Here is a 17788-nt window from a genome sequence, read left to right as displayed (position 1 = left end):
ATATTCTCACACCAATGTAGAAGTGGGGGGAATACAGGAAAGAACTGAGTTGACAATGTTGTTAGACACTGTAGATACGTGGGATGAGTTGAAATGTGTTCAGGAAAATGCACCAGATGATGAGAAAAAGGGCTGGGAAACAGCTGGATGTACTAAAAGTGAGATGAACTTTTGGATTTCTGCAGATGGGAGAGCAGTCTTACCAAACGAACTTGTTAGTCCAATGGCAAGAAAATTGCATGGATCAGCACACATAGGAAGAGATGCCATGGTGAGAGTATTCAGACAAACGTGGTTTAATCCAAAGTTTAGAGTAGCGGCAGAAGCAGTATGTCAGCGTTGTGCAATCTGCCAGCAACTAAACGTAGGAAAGAGAACACCAGTTACTTTGAGTCACATAGGAAGGTCTGGGGGGCCTTTCAATAGGATGCAGTTGGATTTTATTGAAATGCCAAGGTGCAACAGACTCAGATACGTTTTAGTGATAGTCTGTATATTTTCTAGATGGGTCGAAGCTTATCCTACACGTAGGTGCGATACACTCACAGTAGCAAAACTGTTACTTAGAGAGTTGATACCGAGGTTCGGGTTGCCATCCTCTTTGGAATCGGACAGAGGAACTCATTTTAATAGCGAAATAGTGAAGATGCTATGTTCAGCTTTGAGTATCGATCAGAAGTTACACTGCAGCTATCGACCAGAAGCTTCAGGGATCGTAGAGCAAATCAACAGTACGATAAAGTCTAGACTCGCCAAAGTTTGCTCATCGACGTCTCTGAGTTGGCCTGATGCACTTCCATTGGTTCTGATGAGCATACGCAGCACACCAGACAGAAAAACAGGTCTCTCTCCACACGAAGTGCTAATGGGGAGAGCTATGAGATTGCCATCGGTTCCGACTGCAGCGTTGTTGAACATCACAGACGATTTGATCTTGGACTACTGCAAGGGACTATCTGATGCCATTAATTCTGTGTCCCTCCAGGTCCAGGCTGCAGAGGTTCCATCAGCACAAGACTTGTGCCATGACCTGTGTCCGGGGGACTGGGTCCTGGTGAAAAAGCACGTCAGGAAGAGCTGTCTAGATGTGCGCTGGCGAGGACCATTTCAAGTCATTCTAGTTACGAACACTGCAGTAAAGTGTGGAGGCTTGCCCAACTGGATACACGCCTCACACACCCGAAGAGTTCCAGCACCTCTGGAAGAAACAGCTCCTCTCTCGGATGAGAATCCAGCAGAAAGTGGAGAAGCCACAGAGGGGGAAAGCCAAGCTGTAGAGGTGACCGAAGAGGCTGAGCCTGTGTCAGAACAGGTTGACGACGGTCAGGACACCAGTGGGACCGAAGTCGTCTCGGAAGAAGAAAACAGCTGGGAGTTTGAGTCAGATACCGAACAAGCTGTGAGTGATCAAGAGACAAGTCCAAGTACAAGGAGCAGGAGGACAAGGAGCGACGAAGCTAGTTGGCCGGAGAGAAGGAGAAGGCCAAGCTTAAAAGCAAGTCAAGAGAGAACCCTTGTCCCGATTTCTGAAGAATCGGATCAAGAAGAAGAAACTACAGATTCAGGATCTGAGAGTCCGAGAAGATCAAGAAGGGTACGTGTGCCCTGCAGAAGGTACGCCACCCCTGAATGGACTTATCTAGCAGATGTCTTGGGGACAGAAATCTGGGAGAGTGAGAGAAGTGAAGGTAATCGATCTCGATCCATTTGTGGCAGTGGAGATATGGATGTTGACGCCTGGACTCGAGACTGAGGGGTTACTGACTTTCACACTTCCCATACCCCCTTACCTAAGTCGGATCAAAGAACTAGTGCTAAATCGATTACAGTTTCCGACTTTTGGTCATCAAATACCAGAAGAAGAAGAAAAAGTTGTTCGCTTAGATCTATTGGAACATGTTATTAAAGCTGCAGGTACGAGAATAATTGTAGATGCATAAAGAATTTTGTGTTTAAGCTATAAAGAAGAAGATAACCTAGAGCCGAGTGGAAAGAAGAATAAAATTAGGGATTACATCTAGAGGACGGAGAAGGGTTAGGGTTGCCTGTTGCAAAGAGAAAAGACATTGTTGCGAAAAAGAGACTTTGTTGATAAAGAGCACTTTACAGACTGAGGAAGCAAACAGCAAACAAAGACCTGAAGAAGAAAACTTCTCCTTGCTAAGGAAGGAGTGACGCTGTTTGACAACATGGAGAACGGCAACCCAAACCGAAAAGCTAGATGCATAATAGGTACACTAATAGCGTTAGTAATTTTTCTCATAATTACAGTAGTGACCATATCATACATAGTAGGATATGAAAGTGAAAAAGAGACAGCAGAGAGAAAGCCTGTAACGACTTTGAAACCTGCTCTTGTTGGGAAGAAGGAGGAGAGCAATGTCATACGTGAAAAAGCGTTACTGGCAGATGAAGCTCGTAGGTTACACGTAGACGAGTCACAGGGAAATTTTAGATCAAATGCATATGCCAAACTATTGTATGAGTATATCGATGCCATGGAGGCCAAAGAATGTTACGTTTGTATGCAATTGCCGGCTTCCGTAGACGAAGGTATCAGATATCATCATCTCCCATTGACTTATGGGATAACATGTAGTTTACTGCTCAGTATATTTTATGGTAGAGAAGGGTTTGAGTACTACTTTTCAAATTATGATTCGGTACTGCCTGAAGTCCCGAATTATAAACAAATGAATAAGTGGGACTATCACAAAAAGGAGGATAGACTAGCCAAGTTCTTTCTTCCTTGGGATACATTAGATACATCATACGCACGCAGAAATAATCTGACTTGCAAAGTGTCAGAGGTTGAGAAAAAGTTCATAGGACAAGTAGATGACCGATACAGAAGGCAGAAGATTCTGAAAATGTCAGGACAGTGGAAAACTGATTGGACTGAAGAAGAAAAGGCACATAAAAAGAAAGGTAGCAATGGTCCAATAGCTTTGGATAGAACGCAGAAAGGAATGTTATGTTTAACTCGAAGCAAGACGTATTATGAGAGTGTATTTGTAGGTGAAGTTAATTGCGAACATGCATTCAGATTAGAGTACTATACGAAAGATTTTATGAAAGGGATGCAAGCTATTCCTAATGTATATTTTGTATGTGGAAGAAATGCCTATGTAAAACTGCCTGACAATTGGTATGGTTCGTGTTACTTGGCAATTGTCTTCCCCAAAATATATCATGCAAAGGATTTAGCGATCATAGAAGGAAAGGCTTCGATAAGAACGAAAAGGGAAGTAGGTGATGCAGAGATAGTAGGAGACATATTTGGAGCGATGTTTCCTATGTTAGGTTTAATACTTAACGATGTTAAGATCAGGAGACTAGCTACAGTTGTAGATAGATTATCTGCAAGTACTGCAAGGTCATTAATGCTAGTAGAAGGAGAGATGCAGTCGATTAGAGCAATGGTTCTTCAGAACCGTCTTGCTTTAGATGTTCTGCTAGCGAAAGAGGGCGGAGTCTGCCAGGCTTTGAAGGTCCAAGAATGTTGTACTTACATTCCAGACAATTCAAAACCACTTGAGAAGGTCATACGGAATATTACTCAGATACATACAGAAATTGAAGATTTAACAAAAATAAATGTTTGGGAGAAAGTAGGTCATGGAGTAGGAAAGGTTGGAAGTTGGTTTGCCAACCTTGGTAAAAGCATTGTATGGTACATATTAAAGCCTGTATTAATAGTATTAATTGGCATAATCACATTGTTAGGTTTAGTGAAATTGTATAAATGGTATAGGTCGAACCGGTTACAAAGGTCCATGAGAGAGCAAGAAAGGAGATTAGCTGCTTTACAAGACCAACAGAATAAAAGTTTAAGAGCTCTCGAGACGATAAAAAGAGGGAACCTTGTAACTAGTTCTGTGTAAAAGAGTTATTCAAATTGCTTTTTAGTGATGACTCCTAAAAGTCATCAAAGGGGGGAACTGAGAGAGCGTAATTTGAATAAAAAATATGTATGGACCATATTTACAAGCATATCGCATAAACGTAGAATCTATAACGTGAAGTTAACACTTGTAGCATAAAGTTAGCCGATGTAACATGAATAATAGGAAATGTATTCTGTATTCACTTTAGAATATGCTTTAGAAAGCCCGTATACATAGTGGGCTAATGTAGTAATGTGTAGAAATGCTTACGAACAGAAGAACGTGCACAGTAGAATCCATGTACGTGTAATTATCAGAGGAGAAAGAAGACGACGGAAAACGTAGAAGCGAAGAAATGTGTAGAACATGTATAACATGGTGTAACGAACGAGAATATAACTTTATATTTTATGTAAAATGTATTCACTTATAAGCAAATGCTTTGCTAAATTCGATTATATATAAGTGTGCTAAAGGTTATACTGTGTAGAAGGCTTTTTGTAAGAATGTTAGAGAAGGTTTAGGTCATGTGTGATTTTAACCTAACTGACCAAGAGTTCGCAGGAGTGTAGTCCGCTGTTTATAATTTAGTGGGCTCACAGGAGTCGTGAATAGCTTGATCTGAACGTGCGAGCCGAGAGTCAAAAGGTCTTGTTAGATTTAAGGTGACAATGTTGGACGAAGTTTATGGCCTAAACGTGATAGGAGATGCTTGGAATTTGAGTCTTGTTTTGAAATGACCATTCACAGGACCAAAGAAGGTTACGAATACAGCCGTAAAGAGTAGAGTTCTGCTGAGGTGATAGACTTTTGCTCCGAAAGTGTCAAATGAAATGTCAAATGAAGTCACCAGCGAGAAGACGAAGATGGCGCCGAGAAGAGGGGTCAACTTAACGGACGAAGCGAAGAGATGAAGTAATGGAAAAACCCAAGAATGAGAAGATGTGTAAATGTATACGTGGTGGGCGTCACGGGGCGTTCCACCCATACGGTGATTGTGTATTTAGGGACAGCACCCCGAGGAGAAGAGAGCGAAAGGCGAAAAGCGAACAGCTCTGAGCAGATGCCATCATAGAGAGCTCAGAAAGGTTAGGAGTGAGCGCTGAGAGAGATCAGAGCGCAAGAGAGCAGTAGGCCGAGGACCCTTAGAGAGCGGATGGGTAGGCAGAGAGGGTACTGCTTCTCGAGATAAATTACCATTAGGGGTTAAGAGAGTTTGAACTTCTTTGGAAGTCAAACTGCTGACACCTTTTTAGGTAAGGAACTTGTGAAAGTAGGGATGTCACCTAGTATAGAGTAGGGACAGACTTAACTTGTTTATTCTTTCTTTAGATGACGCAACGGGACCACTTTATGCTTTAATCTGTAAATGCTGAAATTGATATTAATCGTGTACTTGTTGATTTTATCCTGAGAGGATTGTATATGCCTATAACTCTGATTTTATATAAAATCTTAAAACTTCATCAGTTGTAAGTGGTTCTTCAGAGTTGTGTCCGTTTATTGGGGTTGATTTGACCTATGCGGGGTTTGTCTTTTACTCAATGACAGAACATAACCGATCCAAATTGATGAATGAGATTAGTATCTAAGTAATCAAAAAGGGTATCAAAATCTCATTCCCCGCAAATGTCAGAGACTAGAAAAGCCAGGTCTATAGAGATTTGTTGAACTGTTTAAATTCCGTGCATGCACCTCAGTGCAATGGAAGCTGATTCCAGTGCTGGGGGTAAATGCAAGAATGAACACTCACCACGCCTGGTGGTAACAGGGTTTCGTACTGGATCTAAGCATGAGCGAATTTTGCGGATCTCGCGTTCGCGAATTTTGCGGATTTGCGGATTCGCAATCCGCAAAATCTGCGAATTCCCGCGAATTTGCGGATTTTTTTTTTTTTGTGTTCGCCCGTGTTTCTGCCAGTTCGCGAGGGTTTTTACAATTTCACAATTTGCGAACTTACCTGTCGGGTCGCAAGTTTTGCGAACTTGTTGTTTCTACGTGTCCAACCTGTTTGGGACACTCTTCTTCATCACTGCCACTCTCTGTCACCACTGCCACTCTCTGACTACTCATGCCACCCTCTGGCCCACCCATGCCACCCTCTGTTTCATCACCACACCCTCTGGTTGTCCAGTGTACATTATTTTCGGCAAAGCAAAGCACACCTTCCCTGCCTCAAGTGACCTGAATTAATTTGGGGCTGATTAATGTGTCACAGAATATTTTTTTAGCTGGCACCTGCTTCCTTAGTGCGCCCTGATTAGTGATCTTTTGCACTTGCTAAGTGCTTTCATTGTTGCAAAATTAGTTACAACACCTGCCCTGCCCCAACTGACAATAATGAATTAGGGGCTGATTAATGGATTTTAACTTCCAGCCTGGCTCCTGCTTGTCTCCCTTAGCTGTAATTCATGACCTTTGTGGCATATGTGTAACTATTCTGAGGTTCAGAGCAGGGTCACATAATAGTTTCAACTGGCAACTGAACTCTGGAGGGGCCCCTCAGGAAGCACTACAGGAAATGGCTACTAATGATGTGCCTGAACTTTTGAACCTGGTAAGTAGTTACTTTCAGTTTTGCTTAGATCGTATTTCTGCAATTTCGCACTTATTCGCGGGGCGCGAACTCACGCGAACAGTGCGAGCAGTGCGAGCAAAATCCGCTGCTCGCGGATTTGCGGATTTTGCAGGAAATTCGCAAATCTCGCGGATTGCGGATTTCCCGAAAATCCGCAAAATCCGCGAGCGGAACGGATTTTCCGCCCATGCCTAACTGGATCTGACTCAGAGTGGGGGCATACCACTGCAGTTTGCCCCACAGATAAGGTGACTCTGTTCCATAGAGGGATTTATGGACCAAACAGAGGCGTTTAAACACGGCCCCCTTTTTTATAGACAGCCAATGAAGGGTCCTGAGAATGAGTTCTGAGGGCTAGTGAGCAGGAAGATGACTGATTGGCTGTTTACAGTTTACAGATTGTTTCTGTCATGCTTGGATTCATATGCCCCACGCAATCACTCCTTTTAGCACAGGACGGCTGCTCTGCCTCAAAATTGCTTTCCAGATGAAATGAAAATCAAATCTCTCTCCCTTTTCTTTTAGCCTCAGCCTGAAGAATCCATCACGGCCCTCGTTACAAAGCTCCGAAGAAACCAAAATCAAATTGCACACCTTCAGTACAATGCATTCTACACGCTGAGACCTCCATCTTTAGGACATTGTGCGAGCTCATCGCTCTTTAGAAGGGTCGTCACAAGCTCACACCTGGCCATTAGAAGATTTAATGAAATCTCACACTAAATTGCACTGTAAATGGTATCCCATGCAGTAATCACCATTCAAAGGATCCTTCAATCAACCCCCCCCCCCCCTCCCCAAGAAAATCCGCTTACTCGTCTGCATCTCGTTCCATCTGTCAATCTTGTCATTAGAGTATCTTCCATTCCCATCCGTTCCTCCCATCAGCCTCAGCCTCTCTAACGACATCACTTCCTTTATTCCTCCATCCACACACTCTACAATCCATGTGAGAGTTGTGCGCAAAAGAGGACACGTGCATACTACTGTGCTCGTTATAGCAGTTTTGCTTGAAGTGTATGTTGTAGAATGCACAATTGAGATTGGTTTTCTCAGAATTTGGTTAGCATTGCTAACTCACGTTTTGTCACTGGGTAAAGACATGGCGCCCAGCCCTTTTCAACTGCACTAACCACAACTTACATCTATTTTGTCGAGCTGTTTTGTAATATGATATGCCAAGCTTATGAGTGCCTATACGTGTCTACTTTCGCCTGTGGTTAACAAAGATTTGCTGCAGGTTCTAAGACAAGGCAAGACTGCTAGCTACATGGACCGCCATTACCTGGAAGAATTGAGTACGGCTGCTGCTACAATCAAACAAGTATTAAAAATAAATGCAAACACACGCATCATTATGCATGTGCAAGCAAATAGATGCATGGCTGGCCAACTTTACATTTTTTAAAGAAAAGCCAATCAAAGATGGCAGCAGATGTGTTTGCATACATAATGATGTCGGTGAGCACGCGCATCATGATAGAACAGCAGTAATTTTGTTATTTTTCAGCTGCCATTGTAGCATGGAGAATGGCCATTTTGAAAAGTCAAACGCAATTAAAAAACAGAAATGTTGTATCTCAAAAAACAGAAAGCAAGTGGCTCAGTAGCACTTTGCAGCTTCTTGGCGCTTGTAAAATAAATAAATAAATAAATAAGTATTTGAAGTCATGGAGCAGGATTGGAAGCATATGCAAGTGGGGGTCGTGGCAGTAAATAGAGATTGTGCAGAGGAACAAGAGGGGGAAGACAAAGAAACACACACATCCTCATGGAGGGCTGAAACCCCAAACAACGTAAGAATATCCTAAAGTCAGCACTTGAAATATGCAATTCATACAGTCGTAACACAGAACAAAATGCTTGTGGATAGAATAACTAAACGTGTTGGGACAAAAGCCATCAAATCAAGAGCACGCATGTGAGTGGGACAAAAAAGCCTTCAGTTATGAGCAAAGGTGACCCAATGTCCACTCTAAATATATGCTATATATTTGAAACAACAGGTCTGCCAACAGACAGCCAAAGCATTGACTAACCAAAAAGTGTGTCCTGTAACTTCAAGTGCAGCGACCTATTTACCTTGGAATACGTTTTCTTAAAATTAAATAAAAAGTAACCCAAGGTGGCTGCAGAGTGTGCAAGTGCTTGTGTGCATACTCATTGCAGTAATCTTGGAATAAGTTTTCTTAAAATCACAGCCAAACACAATCCAAGATTGGTATAAACATGGAACGTGCAGTGGTGATCAGGCAAAAAAAGCTCCAAAAAAAACCACAGCATTGGCAAAGCCAATGGTTGTGCCCTATGCCTATGCGTAATTCAAATTAGGGGAGCTTTACCACGCCTATATGAGAGGCACAAAAGGCGATGTGCCAACATTATTGGTGACGTTTTGTGCCTGAAAATAGTCAACAAAACATGTAATTCCATTTATGTGACCTAGTGTCCTGGAAGTCAGAATAAAGGCTCATTTGAGGCTTAAGTCATGTAAAGGCTCCAGGGGGCAGCTATATTCTCTCAAATGTCCCCCTCTGTCACTTTGTGTGCATGGATTGCAAGATTGGGTAGTGCTTCCGGCAGGCTCAGGGTGAGGACCCCGGGACCAGGTTTCTATGTGTGCTAAGTGGACAGAATGGGGACCTACAGGCCTGGGTAGGCCTCCCTGCTTGACTGGGATAGGAACCTCTGACTGCGCCCTGGGACAAAGCCCTGGAGGATTGGAGGTGGAAACCCCCAGTCCTGGGCTCTGTCCCATGGCCTGATTTGTCACTTGGAGCCCGGAGTGGAGACCACAGGCCCAGGAGGGCCTCCCCTGCTTGCCCAGGATAAGAAGCTCTGACCAGGCCCGGGGTCGGAGCCCCAGCTGTCACAGGGTGAAAACCCCCAGCCTTGATCTTCGTTCTCTGGCCTACCATGTCACTCAAGTGACCAGGACATGGTTTTCTCTAGTTGTCCGGGATTTAAAGCTCTGACCGGACCCTGAGTCAGAGCCCCAGAGAGCCGTGGAGTGGAAGACCCTGGCCCTGGGCTCCGTTCATTGCCCACTGTGTCTTAGAGTGCCACCAATGGAGGTCAACAATCCTTGGAAGGACTTCCCTGCTTGTCTGGGTTCAGAAGCTCTGACCTGGCCCTAGGACAGAGCCCCAGTCTACAATGGGGTGCAAGCCCCAGGACCTAGGCTTCTTTTTCTAGCCCGCTGTTTCACAAAGTGCCCAGGACAGGGTCCCAAAGGCTCTGCTTGTCTGGGTTCCGAGCCTCTGCCGGGTTCCTGGTCACAGCAGAAGCAGGCCCAGAGTTTGAAGCCCCAGGCCCTGTGCTCCCTTCTTCAGAATGCTTTGTCACAAAGTGCCCGGAACGGAGCACCACCGGCCTGGGGAGGTCTCCCCTTCTTGTTTGGGGTAAGAGCTCTGACTGGACCCCAGGTCAGAGCTCCCGTGGGTATTGTATTGGAAGTCCCTGGGCTCCCTTCGCCAGCCCGCAGTGCGGCAAAGTGCACAAGACAGGGTCTCAGAAGACGAGGGAGGCTGCCCCTTCTTGTTAGAGTTCAAAAGCTCTGAACAGACCCTTGGATAGAGCCCCAGGATACCCAGAGGTGGAAGCCCCAGGCCTTTAGATCCATTCTCCAGCCCGCCGTGTCTCAAAATGCTCGGGACAGAGTCCAGCAGGCCCAGGGAGTCCTCCCCAGCTTGTCCAGATTCAGAAACTCTAACCCAGTGTCCCAATGAGGACTCGTATGAGGCTTCAAGCCCAGACAGGATTCCATGAAGACAGGTGCATTTTCTCTGACAGCCTCCTCTGTCACTTGGCGTGCATGGACTGCAAGTAAAGGTTTTAGTCTTTCTCTGGATTTATAGGGACAAGGTATGAGGGACCTATTGTCCTCCGGTCTTTCTCCCCAGCTCTTGAGAGGGTCTGGACGGAGAGCACCTTGTTATCCGGTCCTTCTTACCCAGGTGCTACCAGACCCTCAGGGGCCTGTGTCTGCAATTGTCTTCCAGCCCTGCCCAACGTGACTTTTCTCCAAGCCTTGCTTCCTGGAAAGCAGGCTGGTATGCAAAGCTGACATTGAGATGCAGGACAGCTTACCCAAGGGGGAGGAGGGCAGTTTAGCCAGCACTGCACTGTGATTCTGATGGCTGGGCTGACTTGGAAGTACAGATGATGGCTCATTTGACTACGCAAGCCCAGTCAGGGCTCCAAGAGGTCAGATGTATTTGCTCCAATGGCACCTTTTCACTCGGTGTGCATAGATTACAAGAAAGGCAGGTAGCCTTCCTCTGGATTATTAGAGACAAGGTAGGAGGGACCCCATTGACTTCTAAGGTTTCACCCCAGGTGCATGCAAAGGCCTGGGCTGTCCAGATCTGGGGTCCCAGGAGCCTGAGTCACTAGCAGTCTTCCAGCTCTGTCTGATTGGCTTTTCCTGATAAAGGCTCAGGTGACTCTCCAAGCCCAGCCAGGGCTCCATGTGGTCAGATGTGTTTGCTCAATTGGGTCCATTTCACTGGGTGAGTATGGATTAAAAGAAAGTAAGGTGGCCTTCCTCTGGATTATTAGGGACAATGTATCAGGGACCCGTATTATCCTCCAGTCTTTTTCCCGAGGGCCTACGAGGGCCAGGGCTGGCCTGCCCTAGGATCCCAGTGGCATGAGTCTGTGGCTGCTTTCCAGCCCTTTCTGATGGCTCTTTTCTCCGAGCCTTGCTTCTCATAGAGCAGACAGGGATGCAAAGCTGGCACCCCCGTACAGGGAGGCCTGATTGGGTCTGGTTTATTCAGCACTGTACATTGATTGATTGGGCACACTTGGTCCACTTGGGGATGGACTGCTTGACCAGCCCTGGCTGTTTTTTCAAGCAAAGAGCTCCCATCCTGCCTATACTGTCTGACTCAAGGCTCTACCTTTTGAGAAGGCCACTCAGTAGAGCATATGCCAAGCATATTGACAGCTTGTAAAGTGGTCTGACCAGAGTAGATAGGGTTGGGTGGTGATACTCCCAGGTGCTGCCTGGTGGTCTGAGCCTCGTGTGTCTGTACATTGCCCTTTTCCACCCAGTGCATTACACAGCAGCTCCGAACGGCCATTCCGTGGGGTGTCCCAACTGCCCAGGATAGGACACAGGTCCCCTGTGTCTCACTCAGACTGTACCTTGGCCCGCCTTTTCATTTGTTGCCACAGAGCAGGCCGTGCCTGGCAGTGCCTGTGTGACTGCCCTGTCTGCCTAATCCCTTGCCGGTAAGCAGGAGCTTAAGAACAGGCTTCTGAGGGATGTGAAGTTCAGGGCAGAATGGGCATGCAGATCGTTCTCCTATCCAGCAGGTGGGGCTACCTGGTTGATCCTGCCTATAGCATATGCTTGTCTCAAAGATTAAGCCATGCATGTGTAGGTACACACGACCGGTGCAATGAAACTGCAAATGGCTCATTAAATCAGTTATGGTTGAACGCTCTATTTGTTACTTGGATAACTGTGCTCATTTTAGAGCCAATGCATGCTGAAGAGAGATGACCTCCTGGGATATGTGCATTCATCAGACCAAGACCCATCTGGGCTCGCCTGACTGCTTTGGTGACTCTAGATAATCTCTGGCTGATCGCACTCCTCCCCCTTAATGGAGATGATACAGACAGATGTCCTCTGTAACAACTTTTGATAGCTCTTTCTGTGCCTACCGAAGTGACCAGGGGTAACGGGGAATAAAGCTTCTATTCTGGAGAGTGAGCCTGAGAAAAGGCTACCACATCTAAGGATAGGCAGCAGGCCGTCAAATTACCTTCTCTTGACTCGGGAAGGTAGTGACGAAATGTAATACAGGACGCCTTCGAGGCCATGTAATTGGAATGACTACACTTTAAATCCTTTACCAAGGATTCACAGGTGGGTAAGTCTGGTGCCAGCAGCCATGGTAATTCCCGTTCCAATAGAGGATAATAATGTTGCTGAAATTAAAAAGCTTGTAGTTGGATCATGAGATCCAACTACGGTCCATGATGATGTGAGCTCCGCCTGTCCCAGCCCCTGCCTCTCATGCCCCCTTGATGCTCTTGACTGAGTGTCATGGGGGTCCGAAGCATTTACTTTTAAAAAAATGTGTGTTCAAAGCAAGCTGATTGTGTGAATACTTCATCTAAGAATAATGGAATAGAAGTCTGCCTCTATTTTGTTGTTTTTCAGAACTGGGGACATGATTAAGAGGGATGTCTGGGGCCATTCGCACTGCACCACGAGTGGTAAAATTCTTGGACTGGTGCCAAGATTATTTTAATTAATCATGAACAAAAGTCAGCGGTTCAAAGACAATCAGATGCAGTCATAGTTCTGATCATAAATGATGCCAACTAGTGATCCAGTGGCGTTAGTCCCATAACCTGTGGAGCAGCTTATGGGAAACCAAAGTATTTGGGCTCCATGGGTAGTAAGATTGCAAAGCTGAAACTTAGGGGAATCAATGGAAGGGCACCACAAGGAGGAGAGGCCGTGGCTTAATTTGACTCAACACGGGAAACCTCACCCAGGCCGGGTAATGAAAGAATTGGCAGATTGATAGCTCTTTCTTGATTCTGTGGGTGGTGGTGCATGGCCATTCTTAGATGGTGGGGCTATTTGTCAGGTTAATTTTGATGACAAATGAGAATCCTCCATGCTAACTAGTTACATGACCCCCAGTTGCTGATGTTCAACTTCATAGAGGGACAAGTGATGTTCAGCCACACGAGATCCGGCAATAAAAGGTCTGTAATGCCCTTAGATGTTTGTGGATGCATGCGTGCTATGCTGGATGGATCAGCATGTGTCTACCCTTTGCTGATGGGTGCAAGTAACCTGCTGAACGTTCATGATAGGGATTGGAATTATTTCCCAAGAAAGAAAAATTCCCAGTAAGTGTGGGTCATAAGCTTGGGTTGATTGATTCTCTGCCCTTTATATACACTTCCTGTCACTACAACTGATTTGATGCTTAATTACAGTCATGACTCTTGGGTGGGGGCCCGGGGGTCTTCACAGGTGGGGTAATTTTAAATAAATTTAAAAAAAGTTAACTTACCTTTACCGGACCCGTCCAGCGTCGTCCTGCATTGTCACTGCTTCTCTGCTCCACCTAGGATAATCCACCTAGGAAGCAGGCATCCTCCCTCCCCTCCCCTAAGCCAATCATAATGCTGCAATGGCAGCGTTGTGATTGGTTGGGGTGCTGACCCCACAGGTGTCTATGGAGAGGCCATTTCCACCATGTATGCTGCATGCAGCCTACATGGAGAAAATGGAAAGTGCATATGATTGGTTTGGTCAGCCCTGGGGCGGACCATACAGTAAGTGCAAGCCACGCCATAGAGCAGGACTGCCCACCCGCCCGCCCCCAACCAAACCCTTCTACTTTCTCGCAGTGCGAGACAAAGAATCATAAAATGCTATTTATAACCATTTTATATTTCTGCTTCTAGCACTGAGAGAAAGCAGTCGGGCGACGCTCCTCCAGCCACATGGAGCTGCCACTGCTTAAGTGAGGTCCTTGGATCAGCCCTCCTGGGGTTGGCAATTGCTCTGGGGAAGGGTTGAGAAGACAATCAAACTTGACTGTCTAGAGGAAGTAAAAGTCATAATAACGTTTTTGTAGGTGAGCCTGCAGAAGAATCATTAACGATGAGATGGCCAGAGTGACTGAAGCTGACAGCCTGAACACTCGGGCGTTTCCAGACGGAACCCAAGGCACAGGGCTCTGCCCTCCCCAGGTGCATTCTAGCTAGCAGAGTGGTCAGTGATTGCTGAGTGCTTAGGTGAGGTCTGGGCACGGGCATTTCTATCACCTTTACCCAGTATTCCGCTACCTTTGGACATGACCATGCGAGATGTATAAAATCTGCCGCTTCAGCATGACATCATTGGCATTTCGAATCTTCATGTAGGCCAGCCATATCTATGAAGCTTTACAGGTTTATAGTAAGTCTGGTGAAGATATTTATAGTATAAGATACGTAAATTCCCATTGGGCGTTAGTAATCCCGTTAGTGAGCAGGTTATAGTCCATTTCTCTTCTGTTAGTGGAGTATCTGGACTAGCATTCCTTTTCTCTAGTGCTATCTGTGTGTTGTCCGCTATATCCTCTTGCAATTTAACATACAGCCTAGATACTATGTGTTTCACTGTGGGAGTAGTAAGCAATAACTTCAGTGAGGACAGTTGTTGTGGCTCCTCGGGGTATGATGGATACAGTTTCTTTATCGCCCCTTGCAGCCTATGATAGGTGAATCTAAAGAGCAGTGTTTGATTGCTTATGAAGGAGAGATGGTCAAGGGACCTAAACTGGCCCTCGTGATATAAATCACCCATGTTATCTATGCCAACTTGTTTAAGTAAACCCATACCCACCTCTTCCTGAGTAACTGATAGTTCTGGGTGAGGCATTGCGGCAGCATACATTTTGTGCCAGGCGTTAATTGTCACATCTATTGTGTTGATATCTCGATTGTGCAGTGGGGGTCGTTGGTGTGTTATGATAGCTGTCAGTGGTATCCTGTGTACGTTCATAGTCTCGCTCTAACGTTCGCAATCTGTCTTCATGCATGGAAAGTTGTTGCCTTATATCTTTAAGGATACCAGTGGTGGTACTGATACAGACCCCCCTGATTGTTGCTTTGAAAGCCTCCCACAACTGGCCCGGGTCCTCAGTGGTTGGGGCGTTCAGGTCAAAATATTCAGTGTATGCATGATGAATAGTGTCAGTGTATACTGAGTCTAGCAATGCTTTTGCATTAAATCTCCAACTGTAAGGTGGCGGTACATAATGTGGGATAGTTATGGAGAGTAATACCGGATTGTGATCAGATAATGTCCTAGGTAGATGTGTTACAGTGCTTTTCCTTTTTTTTTTTATTATTTTTTGCCAGGAAAAGCAGGAGTCACTTTACAAAAAGATAAAAAAGCATAGCATAACATAGATAAATAGACTATAGACTATACAGCAGGTGATACAAAATGGACAGTTAATCAAACAGAAGAAGAAGCATTACCTTGAACAGAATGAACATAGGTACGACAGTAAGTACTTAAGACAAATGAGATGAGAATATAAATTTTAGGATCAGCCAATGCCGCTAGATATGGTGCCGGCTTTCCATCTAGTTATTGGGCACCAGAGTGCTTCCCCGCGGGCCCTAGATTTGACTCCTCTTGTTTCAAATATAGCAGTTTCATATCTATAGACTGCTAGGAAACGCGCTAGCCACATCTGAAAACTTGGCGGATCTACTTCTTTCCAGCGAGCTGACAAAATTAGTCTTAATACTGCTGTACCTATAAAGATTAATCTTTCTTCAGATTTAGTTAAATTTAAGGAATAGTCATGACCTAATAAAAATAAGGTTTCTGATTCTGGTATTTTATGATTAAATACCTCTTCCCAAAAGGATATCATGTTTTTGATCAACATCAAGTCAGGACAAATATAAAACATGTGGGTAAGAGTTGCTGGTCCTTGGTTACATCTAGGGCATAAATCATTCTCACGTTTACCCCATGAGAACTCGAAGGAGCCGACGAGGGCAAAACCATGGCCTTGATCATGCTGGACCTCAGTGCCGCGTTTGACACTGTAGCACATTCCATCTTGCTACAGTGTCTAAACAGAGCGGGGGTCACTAAAGAGGCACTGGGATGGCTGAAAGCTTTCCTTACCAACAGGAGCTTTCAGGTCCAAAGAGGGACCTTTCTCTCAGACAGCATGACATTAGAACAGGGGGTACCCCAGGGCTCTGCCTTGAGTCCCACCCTGTTCAACTTATATATGGCTCCATTGGCAGAGGTGGTCCAATCGTTCGGCGTAGAGCTTGTCTCTTACGCCGACGATACTCAACTCCTGATCTCCCTGTCTCAAGCTCCCTCCTCCGAGGCCGACAATTTCAAATCCTGCATGTGCAAGTTGGCTGTATGGATGAATGAGCACTGCCTCAAATTAAATGGAACAAAAACCGAGGTGCTCATAATTGGTGGGAACAACACAAAATGGACCAAAGACTGGTGGCCTACATGTCTGGGACCCGTACCTACTCCCAGCCAGGAAGCTAAGAATCTGGGTGTCTGGATAGACAACAAACTCTCCTATGACAGCCACGTTAATAGAACAGTTGGTAAGTGCTTTGGAGTCATGAAAACTCTTAACCGCACCCTAGACCTCCTTCCATTGAATTCCAGGCGTACCATGACTCAGGCACTTATTACCTCCCGTATAGATTATGGGAACGTGCTGTTGCTGGGCACTTCCGAAAAAAACATCAGGAAATTACAAGTCCTGCAAAATTCAGCGGCACGTCTTGTGCTAAGACTCCCCCGCAGAGCTCCTTCTAAACCTTCTCTGGACACCCTGCACTGGCTGCCTATCAGCAAGAGAATATTATTCAAAGCACTCCTCTGGTGCCACAGGATCATTCATCATAAAGCCCCCGCTTACATGTCTGATTTAGCTTCACTCTACGAACCCAATAGATCCCTACGTTCCAAGGGAACAGGTCTGCTCAAAACAACGTTCCCCAAAAAAGCTAGAATGGGAGGCAGGTCCTTCCGCACTCTTGCAGCTAAAAAGTGGAATACCCTCCCCATGAATATCAGACAAGATAAAAATGAGGTATCCTTCAGAAAACTGTTAAAAACTTATCTTTTTACTATTTAAATTGCTTGTTTCCATGGCTCCACCCTTCTAAATACTCTCTCTCCACAGCGCGGGGACATGCCGGGAGGCGTCACCAGGCGCTTTACAAACCCCTATAATAATAATAAAGAACAATTTAGCAGGGGTAAAATAAAGAAAAAATATGGTTTTATTCAGTTGTGCTTTAAGATTGCTTGCCATAAGTAGCTTCTGACTCATCTCTATCACTCTATCAATGTCTACATTAGGATTGTTTAATTTTGTGGCCCATTTATTTTCAATTTTATCAAGATCGTCATGTTTTTGAGTCAAAAGAATGTTATAAAGGGTTCCAATCCTGGTGTTTATTCTAGGAATTGCATCCAAAATTTCAATTTTAGAAAGACAAATTAGAGACTCTTTGGCCTTTAATTTAGCAAATATCTGTGCAAAATTTAAGAAGTCTCCATTTGTTAATTTATATTTTACTTTTAAATCAAAAAAGGTGGAGTCAAAATTATTTATTAAAAACTTACCAATTGTTCTTATTCCCAACTTTTCCCATTTCTTTACAACGAAGTTAAAATCCTTACCTTTAATGACATTTGAACGCCAAAGTGGCGTATATCGGTTAATCTTACCGATATGCATATATTTTGTCACTTTGTTCCAAATTCTCCATGCGCTAGCTATAACTT

The 17788-nt window shown here is 44.9% G+C and overlaps 1 pseudogene; it reads left to right on the top strand.

Moving 5' to 3' along the window:
* The first annotated feature begins 11794 nt into the window (after positions 1 to 11794).
* LOC147716925 (18S ribosomal RNA) lies at positions 11795 to 13512 on the top strand (annotated as a pseudogene).
* Positions 13513 to 17788: the final 4276 nt, after the last annotated feature.

The sequence above is a fragment of the Lissotriton vulgaris genome, chromosome 5 (genome assembly GCF_964263255.1).
Source record: "Lissotriton vulgaris chromosome 5, aLisVul1.2, whole genome shotgun sequence".
Taxonomy (NCBI): domain Eukaryota; kingdom Metazoa; phylum Chordata; class Amphibia; order Caudata; family Salamandridae; genus Lissotriton; species Lissotriton vulgaris.
Note: the sequence above shows the minus strand (reverse complement) of the source record. Positions and strands in the feature narration are given on the sequence as shown.